Source organism: Macadamia integrifolia, unplaced genomic scaffold (genome assembly GCF_013358625.1).
Source record: "Macadamia integrifolia cultivar HAES 741 unplaced genomic scaffold, SCU_Mint_v3 scaffold100, whole genome shotgun sequence".
NCBI classification, from domain to species: Eukaryota; Viridiplantae; Streptophyta; class Magnoliopsida; order Proteales; family Proteaceae; genus Macadamia; species Macadamia integrifolia.
Window position 1 is genome coordinate 85001 of NW_024868049.1, and position 10000 is coordinate 95000.

Here is a 10000-nt window from a genome sequence, read left to right on the forward strand (position 1 = left end):
AAACGAGAGAACGGAGACAACCAGATGATGTAGGAGGCTCAAGTTATGTGACTACAAAAAGAACCCCAATAGGTGTTACTCCTTGCGAGAGGGAGGGTAATTTGGTTGCTGATCCAATCATCCAGAGACACAAACTATCTCCTTACGTGGAGTATTTAGTCAAGTGGAAGGGGTGACCAGAGAGCGAGAAGAGATGGGAGACAATTGGCATACTGATACGGCTCGTGAATAAAAGTACCACAAGGAGGTTGAGACGAGTGCGTCACAGATTTAGGTGGGGGAGAGTGTCATGACCTACCCAACATAGGCCCACAGGCCTAGCTCACCAAGCCCATGGACTTAGGCCATTGGGCTAAGTAAGGTCTAAGTTCTAGAGTTTTCTACAAAGGTGTAGTACTCACCAAGGACCAACCAAGAGTGTTCAACCAAGCAAGTGAGTTCTAAAGCCCTGTACTCAAGAGTTCTCTAGTGCAATACAAGTTCATTCTTCTCAAACTCACTCATGTGTTCATTTCTTCTCTTCCCAAGTCCCTTAAGGAGGGTGGTTAGGCTGACTTAGTGCTAGTGGAAGTGCTAAGTGCCGACGCAATTGCTTAGAAAGGTCTAAAGTGTGTGCCTACGCGTGCCCCCAAGTGTTGACTACACGTGCCCACGTGTACACATTGAATAGCCGCACAACACCCCAAGTGTTGACTACATGTGCACATTGAAAGGCCCAAGTGTTGCTTAACTGTGCCCATGCATGCCCACAATTGTTGCCTAAGTGTGCACCCAAGTGTGCCTGTGCATGCTCTTGAATGCCCCAAGTGTCGCCTTAAGTGTGCCTATACGTGCCCCCAAGTGTTGAATAAGTGTGTCTACACGTGCATCCAAGTGTAGCGCAAGTGTCGCCTAATTATGCTCTTTGAATGCCCCAAATGTTGCCTTAAGTGTGCTCTTGAATGCCGCAAGTGTGCATATATACGTGCCCATGACAATCCCTACGCATGCCCCCCTAAGGGTGCCTAAGTGCATATGAAGGTAGTGCACAAGGTGGCAGTACTGCACGCACGGCCGCACAATGAGCATGCATGGTGGCAGGCATGGCTGCACTACTACGCCGAAGGCAGCTGGCATGGCCGCACAAGGTGTAGGCATCTCTGCGGGCAAGGCTACTGGCGTCGAGGCAAGCTGCCGCGCACATGGATGAGGATGTGGCTGCAATACCGCACACATGGTTGCACGCAACCTCGGGCACGGTTGTGGGTAAGGCTCCACTATCGCAAGCATGGGTGCAGGCTACCTCGCGCACATGGCTGGGGGCAAGGGTGCACCACCACGTGTAAGGTGGCAGGCAACAACGCATATTGCTGTGGGAAAGGGTGCATAACAACACGTAAGGTGGTAGGCACGGTCGCACATGGCTGCGGGGAATGGTGCAGGCAGTGCGTGCTGCGCTACTGCCCATGCCTCACTTCCACGCACATGGTTGCGACCACGGCTGCACAAGCCTTGCACAAGGTTTCGTAGGTGGTCGCACATGCCGCGCGAAAGTTTGCAGGCATGGCACACTTGACACGCAGATGGCTGCATAGCCGTGCCCAAGGTTACATTCCACGCCACACATGTCGTATGTTTGGCTGCACTAACTCACGCACCCTTGGTTTTAGGAGTTACCGGACGTGCCACGCACGAGGTTGCAGGCACGGCTACACCGCCGTGTGTAAGGTTGCTTTGAGTGGTCGTACATGCATCGCGCATGGTTGCACTACCGCGTGTAAGTTCACTGGCATGGCCTCCCATGCGTCGTTCATGATGGCTGGCATGGCCGCACATGCCACGGGCATTTCAGCACATGGCGCGTGCAAGGTTGCAGGCATTGCTACACTTCCGTGCCCATGTCTGTAGTCCGCTGTGCACATAGCTGAACGCACATGGCTCACATATGGGTGCTGCCGTGGTCCCCATGGCCCATGCAATAGAGGCTCCTTTGCGGCCTTCGGCTACACATGAGGCACCGACTGCTGCTCACGTCAAGGCCATGCCCGCACAACATAGTTTGGGTCTTTAAATCATGTTGTGCAAAACATCCCTTTGGGTTAGAAAAGCCTTGCAATTGGCTATTTGGCACTCAAAGTACAATTATTTTCACTTAAATCCCGCATTTCCATTTTTTTGGGTATTTTTCGTAATGTTTCAATCATAAAATATTAAAAAATATCAAAATATGTTGGAATGGTCCAATATTTTTTCAGAACATTCTATCAAGCTTTGGAAGACATCTGAAGTTTAGTTTTGAGAAAAATACATTAAAATGAATTGTTCATAGTTTTTTGAATTTAATATGTTTTTTAATATTAAAAAATTAATAAAAAAATTAATATTTATCAAAAAACTATGAGTTTTATATGAAAATAATCTTTGGATTTTTCCTTAATTTCATACCAAGTTTTATTTGATTTGGATATTTAAGCTAAAAAAATAGACCGATATATTTTTTTGGGGGGGTCATGTCTCCTCCTGGAAAGGGGTAAAGAGCATAGAGCTACCTTGAGGGAGGGGGCTGCCACTCCCCTGGTGGTTTTTGAGAGGCCACATAGAGGGGCAGCAGACAATGAGAGGGCATGGTAGATAAACCCAAAAGACCCATGGCATGGGAAAAAAAGTGAAATGGCACGTCGATTTCGATGAGTTGGCCCCTGTTGTGCACCGAGGCCTGCCACTACATGCGACTGGACGCGCATGGATGCCTGTCTTGCGTGCCATGACCCCACAGCTGCTATCACCTATGCCAGTCGTGGCACAGCATGCCCAACGAAGGTGCACGTGCTTCCGAATGGTCGGCCCTTCTGTCGCACAACGTTGCCCCCTTCTGTCTTACAGCGTTGCCTGCCACCGTGGGCTACTGGGCGCACATGGCTGCCTGCCATGCCCCCACTTCTACTGCAACATGTGCCCATCGATGCAGAGCATTTCCAACGAAGGAATGGCATGTGAAAACATGTACATGGCTCATCCATCCCGACAGTCATCCCTTCTGCCGCACACAGTTGCCTGCCATTATGTGCTGCTGGGCGTGCATGTGCAAAACACCTGCTCGGTATGTCGATTTTGAAGATTTGGGCCTTGGTGTGCATTGCGCCAGCCACGACATTCTACTTAGCCCTCATGGTTGCCTACTATATACCGCTATGCCTCGACAGTTGTTGCCTCATGCGCTTGTAGCTGCAAAGAAAGCCCAACAAAGGCTTGGCATGTATGTGAAAACAAGTACATGGCTCGTCTGTCCAGATGGTCAGCCCATCTGCCACACACCACTGTCTGCAACCATGTGCTGCTGGGTGCCCATGGCTCCCTACCTTCCGCTGCCATGCCCCCACAGTTGCTGACACATGTGTCCGTAGCTGCACAACATTTTCAAGAGGAATGGCATTTGAAAACAAGTAAATGGCCAATGCATCCCGATGTTCAGCCCCTCTGCCGCACACCGTTGCCTGCCACCCTAGGCTATTGGGTGCGCAAGGGGATCCTGCCTTGTGCTATCGTGCCCCCACAGCTATTGCCAGATGTGCCCGTAGCCACATGGCATGCCCAAGATAGGCCTGGCATGTGAAAATCACCATCAAGGCATGTTGTTTCTGATGATTGCCTTTGATGTGCGCTGTGGCCTGCCATGGCGTGCTGCTGGGCTTATATGGCTCCCTACATAGCTGTTGCCACATACGTCGGTAGCCACATAGCATGCCCAAGAGTTGCATGGCATGTGAAGGACAACAACTTGGCATGATGGTCCAGATGATTAGCCCCTTGTTTTGCACCTTGGCCGTCCAATGCATGCTGGTGGGTTTGCATGGCTGCCTGCACATTGCACCTACACCCTCATCGTAGCCTACTGCCACTTTTGCTAGTTTTTGTACAGCATGCCCGAGAGAGTCATGGCAAGTGAAAAACATGGAAATGACGCGTTGGCCCCGTTGATTAATCCCATCTAGGCACCATGGCAGTTTGACATGCTTTGCTTCCTGCCATATGCAGTTGTGCTAGTGCCACTTTTTGCGAGCATGGTCATAGTCACGCATTTCCACTCCTCTTTGCTTTTTGGCTTGTCGTCATATGTAGGTCATGGTGGAAGGGGTGGGCTGTTGTCTACATTTGACATGCCCAATAAATGGGTTTCACGGAATCGTTGGTCAAGTCAATGTGCACAATAAATATTTGGTTGGTCCCTCCCCCCCATCCCATTGTTTTTTGTTTTTTAAAATTGCATTATCGTGGGTTTGTTGCTTGCAAGGGTTTTTTCATGCTCGGTTTTGTGGCTTATGCTATTTGGAGAAGGGCGTTTCCAAGTCGTGCCTAGGTGTGGAGGTGTTTGCTTGCCTTTTTACGGCTAGTGTTATAATACAACATTAACGTGGGTCTCTGGTGAACATAGGTTGCAAGCTTGCAGGTGGTGGTAGATCATGGGTCCCTCCCCCCTCCTTGCTTTTTAAAAAAATTTCCATTCTCGTGGGTATGTTGCTTGCAAGAGTTTTGTCATGCTCGGTTTTGTGGCCTTTTCTATTTGGAGGAATGCGTTTTTAAGTCACGCCTTGGTGCAGAGGTGTTTGCATGCCTCCTGCCACTTTGACGAAATTAGAGTGCTCAAAGCAAGCCTACGCTCTGGATACATTAGCATGAGATAATATCATAGGATTTCGGTCCTATTGCGTTGGCCTTCGGGATCGGAGTAATGATTTATAGGGACAGTCGGGGGCATTCGTATTTCATAGTCAGAGGTGAAATTCTTGGATTTATAAAAGATGAACCACTGCGAAAGCATTTTCCAAGGATGTTTTCATTAATCAAGAACGAAAGTTGGGGGCTCGAAGATGATCAGATATCGTCCTAGTCTCAACCATAAACGATGCTGACCAGGGATTGACGGATGTTACTTTTAGGACTCTGCTGGCACCTTATGAGAAATCAAAGTTTTTAGGTTCCGGGGGGAGTATGGTCGCAAGGCTGAAACTTAAAGGAATTGACGGAAGGGCACCACCAAGAGTGGAGCCTGCGGCTTAATTTGACTCAACACGGGAAAACTTACCGGGTCCAGACATAGTAAGGATTGACAGACTGAGAGCTCTTTCTTGATTCTATGGGTGGTGGTGCATGGTCGTTCCTAGTTGGTGAAGTGATTTGTCTGGTTAATTCCGTTAACGAACAAGAGTTCTCAAGCCTTGTACTCACGAGTTCTTTAGTACAATACAAGTTCATTCTTCTCAAACTCATTCTTGTGTTTACTTCTTCTCTTCCCAAGTCCCTTAAGGAGGGTGGTTAGGCTGACTTAGGGCTAGTGGAAGTGCTAAGTGCCAGCGAGGTTGCTTAGAAAGGTCTAAAGCCATGACAACGTGCTCTTTAATGGCCCAACAGTGTGCCTACGCGTGCCTCTGTTGACTACATGTGCCACGTGTACACATTGAATGGCCGCACAACACCCCAAGTGTTGACTACATGTGTATATTGAATGGCCCAAGTGTTGCCTAACTATGCCCATGCCTACCCACAACTGTTGCCTAAGTGTGCACCCAAGTGTGCCTATGCATGCTCTTGAATGCCCCAAGTGTCGCCTTAAGTGTGCCTATACGTGCCCCCAAGTGTTGAATAAGTGTGTCTACGCGTGCATCCAAGTGTAGCCCAAGTGTCACCTAATTGTGCTCTTTGAATGCCCCAAATGTTGCCTAAGTGTGCTCTTGAATGCCGCAAGTGTGCACATATACGTGCCCATGACAATCCCTACGCATGCCCCCCTAAAGGTGCCTAAGTGCATATGAAGGTAGTGCGCAAGGTGGCAGTACTGCACGCATGGCCGCACAATGAGCATGCATGGTGGCAGGCATGGCTGCACTACTATGCGGAAGGCAGCTGGCATGGCCGCACAAGGTGTAGGCATCTCTACTGGCAAGGCTGCTGACGTCGAGGCAGGTTGCCACACACATGGATGCGGGCATGGCTACAATGCCGCACACATGGTTGCATGCAACCTCGGGCACGGTCGCGGGTAAGGGTCCACTATCACCAGCATGGGTGCAGGCTACCACACGCACATGGATGGGGGCAAGGGTGCACCACCACACGTAAGGTGGCAGGCAGCAACGCACATTGCTGAGGGAAAGGGTGCACAACCACACGCAAGGTGGTAGGCACGGCGGCACATGGCTGCAGGGAATGGTGCAGGCAACGCTCTGTGCTGCTGCCCGTGCCGCACTTCCATGCACATGGCTGCGACCAAGGCTGCACAAGCCTTGCACAAGGTTTCGCGCATGGCTGTACATGCCACGTAAAAGTTTGCAGGTATAGCGCACATGACACGTAGATGGCTGCACAGCCGCGCCCAAGGTTACGTTCCACGCTACACATGCCATGCGTTTGGCTGCACTATCGTGCGCAAGGTTGCTGGCATGGCTGCGTAAGGTCGTACGCGCACATAGCTAGGGGTGAGGGTGCACCACCACGCTGCACATGTCACTCTCAAGGTTGTGTGCATTGCTACACACCGAACTCTAGGTCGCATGCATGGTTGCATGTGCCACGCCCATCGCCGCCTCGCCACGCTCTTGGTTTCGGGAGTTCCCGGACGTGCCACGCATGAGGTTGTAGGCACGACTGCACCGCCGTGCGTAAGTTTGCATTGCGTGGTTGCACATGCATCACGCATGGATGCACTACCACAAGTAAGTTCGCTGGCATGGCCTCCCATGTGTCGATCATGATGGCTGGTATGGCCGCACATTCCACGGGCATTCCGGCACATGGCACGCGTAAGGTTGCAGGCATTGCTGCACTTCCATGCCCACGTCTGCAGTCCACCGTGCACATAGCCACATGCATATGGCTCACACATGGGTGCTGCCATGGTCCCCATGGCCCATGTAACAGAGGCTCCTTTGTGGCCTTCGACTGCACACGAGGCACCGACTACTGCACACATCAAGGCCATACTTGCACAACATAGTTTGGGTCTTTAAATCATGTTGTGCAAAACATCCCTTTGGGTTAGAAAAGCATTGCAATTGGCTATTTGGCACTCAAAGTACAATCATTTTCACTTAAACCCTGCATTTCCATTTTTTTGGGTATTTTTTGTAATGTTTCAATCATAAAATATTAAAAAATAACAAAATAAATTGGAATGGTCCAATATTTTTTTAGAACATTCTATCAACCTTTAGAAGACATCCAAAATTTAGTTTTCAGAAAAATACATTAAAATGAATTTTTCATAGTTTTTTAAATTTAATATGTGTTTTAATATTAAAAAACTAATAAAAACTAAATTTTTATCAGAAAACTATGATTTTTATATGAAAATAATATTTGGATTTTTCCTTAATTTCATACCAAGTTTCATTTGATTTGGATATTTGAAGCTCAAAAAATAGATCGATATATTTTTCTGGGGGGGTCATGTCTCCTTCAAGAAAGGGGCAAAGAGTATAAGAGCTACCTTGATGGAGGGGGTGCCATTCCCCGGGTGGTTTTTGAGGGGCCACATAGAGGGGCAGTAGAGAATGAGTATGCATGGTAGGCAAACCCAAAAGACCCATGGCATGGGAAAAAAAGTGAAATGGCACGTCGGTTTCGATGAGTTGGCCCTTGGTGTGCGCCAAGGCCTACCACTGCGTGTGGCGGGATGCGCATGGCTGCCTGCCTTGCGTGCCATGACCCAGTAGCTGCCCAACGAAGGTGCATGATCTTGCGAATGGTCAGCCCTTCTGTCGCACAATGCCGCCCCCTTCTGTCGCATAGCATTGCCTGCCACCATGGTCTGCTGGGCGCACATGGCTGCCTGCCTGCCATGCGTTGCCATGTCCCCTCTCCTGCTACCACAAGTTCTCGTCGATGCACAACATTTCCAACGAAGGCATAGCATGTGAAAACATATACATGGCGCATCCGTCCTGACAGTCATCCCCTCTGCAGCACACAGTTGACTGCCATTGTGTACTGCTGGGAGCACATGGCTACCTGCCTTGAGCTACAGTGCCTCCACATCTTCCGCCACTTGCGTCTGTCGCCGTAAAGCATGCCCAAGAGTGGCATCGTATGTGCAAAACACCTGCACGGTATATCGATTTCAAAGATTTGGCCCTTGGTGTGCGTTGCGCCTGCCACGGCGTGCTGCTTGGCCCTTATGGTTGCCTACTATATACCGCTATGCCTCGATAGCTATTGCCACCTGTGCTCATAGCTGCAAAGAAAGCCCAACAAAGGCTTGGCATGTATGTGAAAACCAGTACATGGTTTGTTTGTCCAGATGGTCAGCCCATCTACCGCACACCACTGACTGTAACCGTATGCTGCTGGGTACCCATGGCTCCCCTGCCCCCACAGTTGCCGACACATGTGTCCGTAGCTGCATAACATTTTCAAGATGCTTGGCATTTGAAAACAAGTAAATGGCCAACGCATCCCGATGTTCAGCCCCTCTGCTGCACACCGTTGCATGCCACCCTAGGCTGTTGGGTGTGTAAGGGTTCCTACCTTGTGCTACCGTGCGCCCACAACTACTGCCAGATGTGCCCATAGCCGTATGGCATGCCCAAGATAGGCTTGGCATGTGAAAATCACCATCAAGGCATGTTGGTTCTGATGATTGCCTTTGATGTGCGCTGTGGCTTGCCATGGCATGCTGCTGGGCTTGCATGGCTCCCTACATAGCTGCTGCCACATACGTCGGTAGCCACACAGCATGACCAAGAGTTGCATGGCATGTAAAGGACAACAACTTGGAATGATAGTCCAGATGATTAGCCCCTTGTTTTGCACCTTGGCCGTCCAATGCATGCTGGTGGGTTTGCATGGCTACCTGCACACTGCACCTACACCCTCATCGCAGCCTACTGCACTTTTGCTAGTTTTTGTACAGCATGCCCAAGAGAGTCATGGCATGTGAAAAACGTGGAAATGACGCGTTGGCCCCGTTGATTAATCCCATCTAGGCACCGTGGCAGTTTGACGTGCTTTGCTTCCTGCCATATGCAGTTGTGCTAGTGCCACTTTTTGCGAGTGTGGTCATAGTCACGCATTTCCACTCCTCTTTGCTTTTTGGCTTGTCTTCATAAGTAGGTCATTGTGGCTTGTCGTCATAAGTAGGTCATTGTGCAAGGGGTGGGCTGTTGTCTACATTTGACATGCCCAATAAATGGGTTTCACGGAATCATTGGTCAAGTCAATGTGCACAATAAATATTTGGTTGGTCCCTCCCCCTCATCCCTCGGTTTTGTGGCCTATGCTATTTGGAGAAGGGCGTTTCCATGTCGTGCCTAGGTGTGGAGGTGTTTGCATGCCTTTTTGCGGCTAGTGTTATAATACAACATTAACGTGGGTCTCTGATGAACATAGGTTGCAAGCTTGCAGGTGGTGGTAGATCATGAGTCCCTCTCGCCTCCTTGCTTTTTAAAAAAATTTCCATTCTTGTGGGTATGTTGCTTGCAAGAGTTCTGTCATGCTCGGTTTTGTGGCCTTCTCTATTTGGAGGAATACGTTTCTAAGTCGCACCTTGGTGCGGAGGTGTTTGCATGCCTCCTGCCATAAGTGTTACAATGCGACATTAACATGGGTCTCTGGAGAACATATGTTTGCAAGTTTGCAAGTGGGGACAGATCACGAGTCCCTCCCCCTCCCCTGCCCCCACTTTTGTTTTTAAGAAGAAAATTACATTCTCGTGGGTTTGTTGCTTGCAAGAGTTTTCTCATGCTCGGTTTTGTGGCCTTATTGTATTTGGAGAAATGCGTTTCTAAGTCGCGCCTAGGTGTGGAGGTGTTTGCATGCCTCCTGCCGCAAGTGTTATAATGCGACATTAACATGGGTCTCTGGAGAACATAGGTTTATAAGCTTGCAGATGGAGACAGATCATGAGTCCCTCACCCTCCCCACCCCCCCCACTTTTGTTTTTAAAAAGAAAATTGCATTCTCGTGGGTTTGTTGCTTGTAAGATTTTTCTCATTCTCAGTTTTGTGGCCATATGGTATTTGGAGAAATG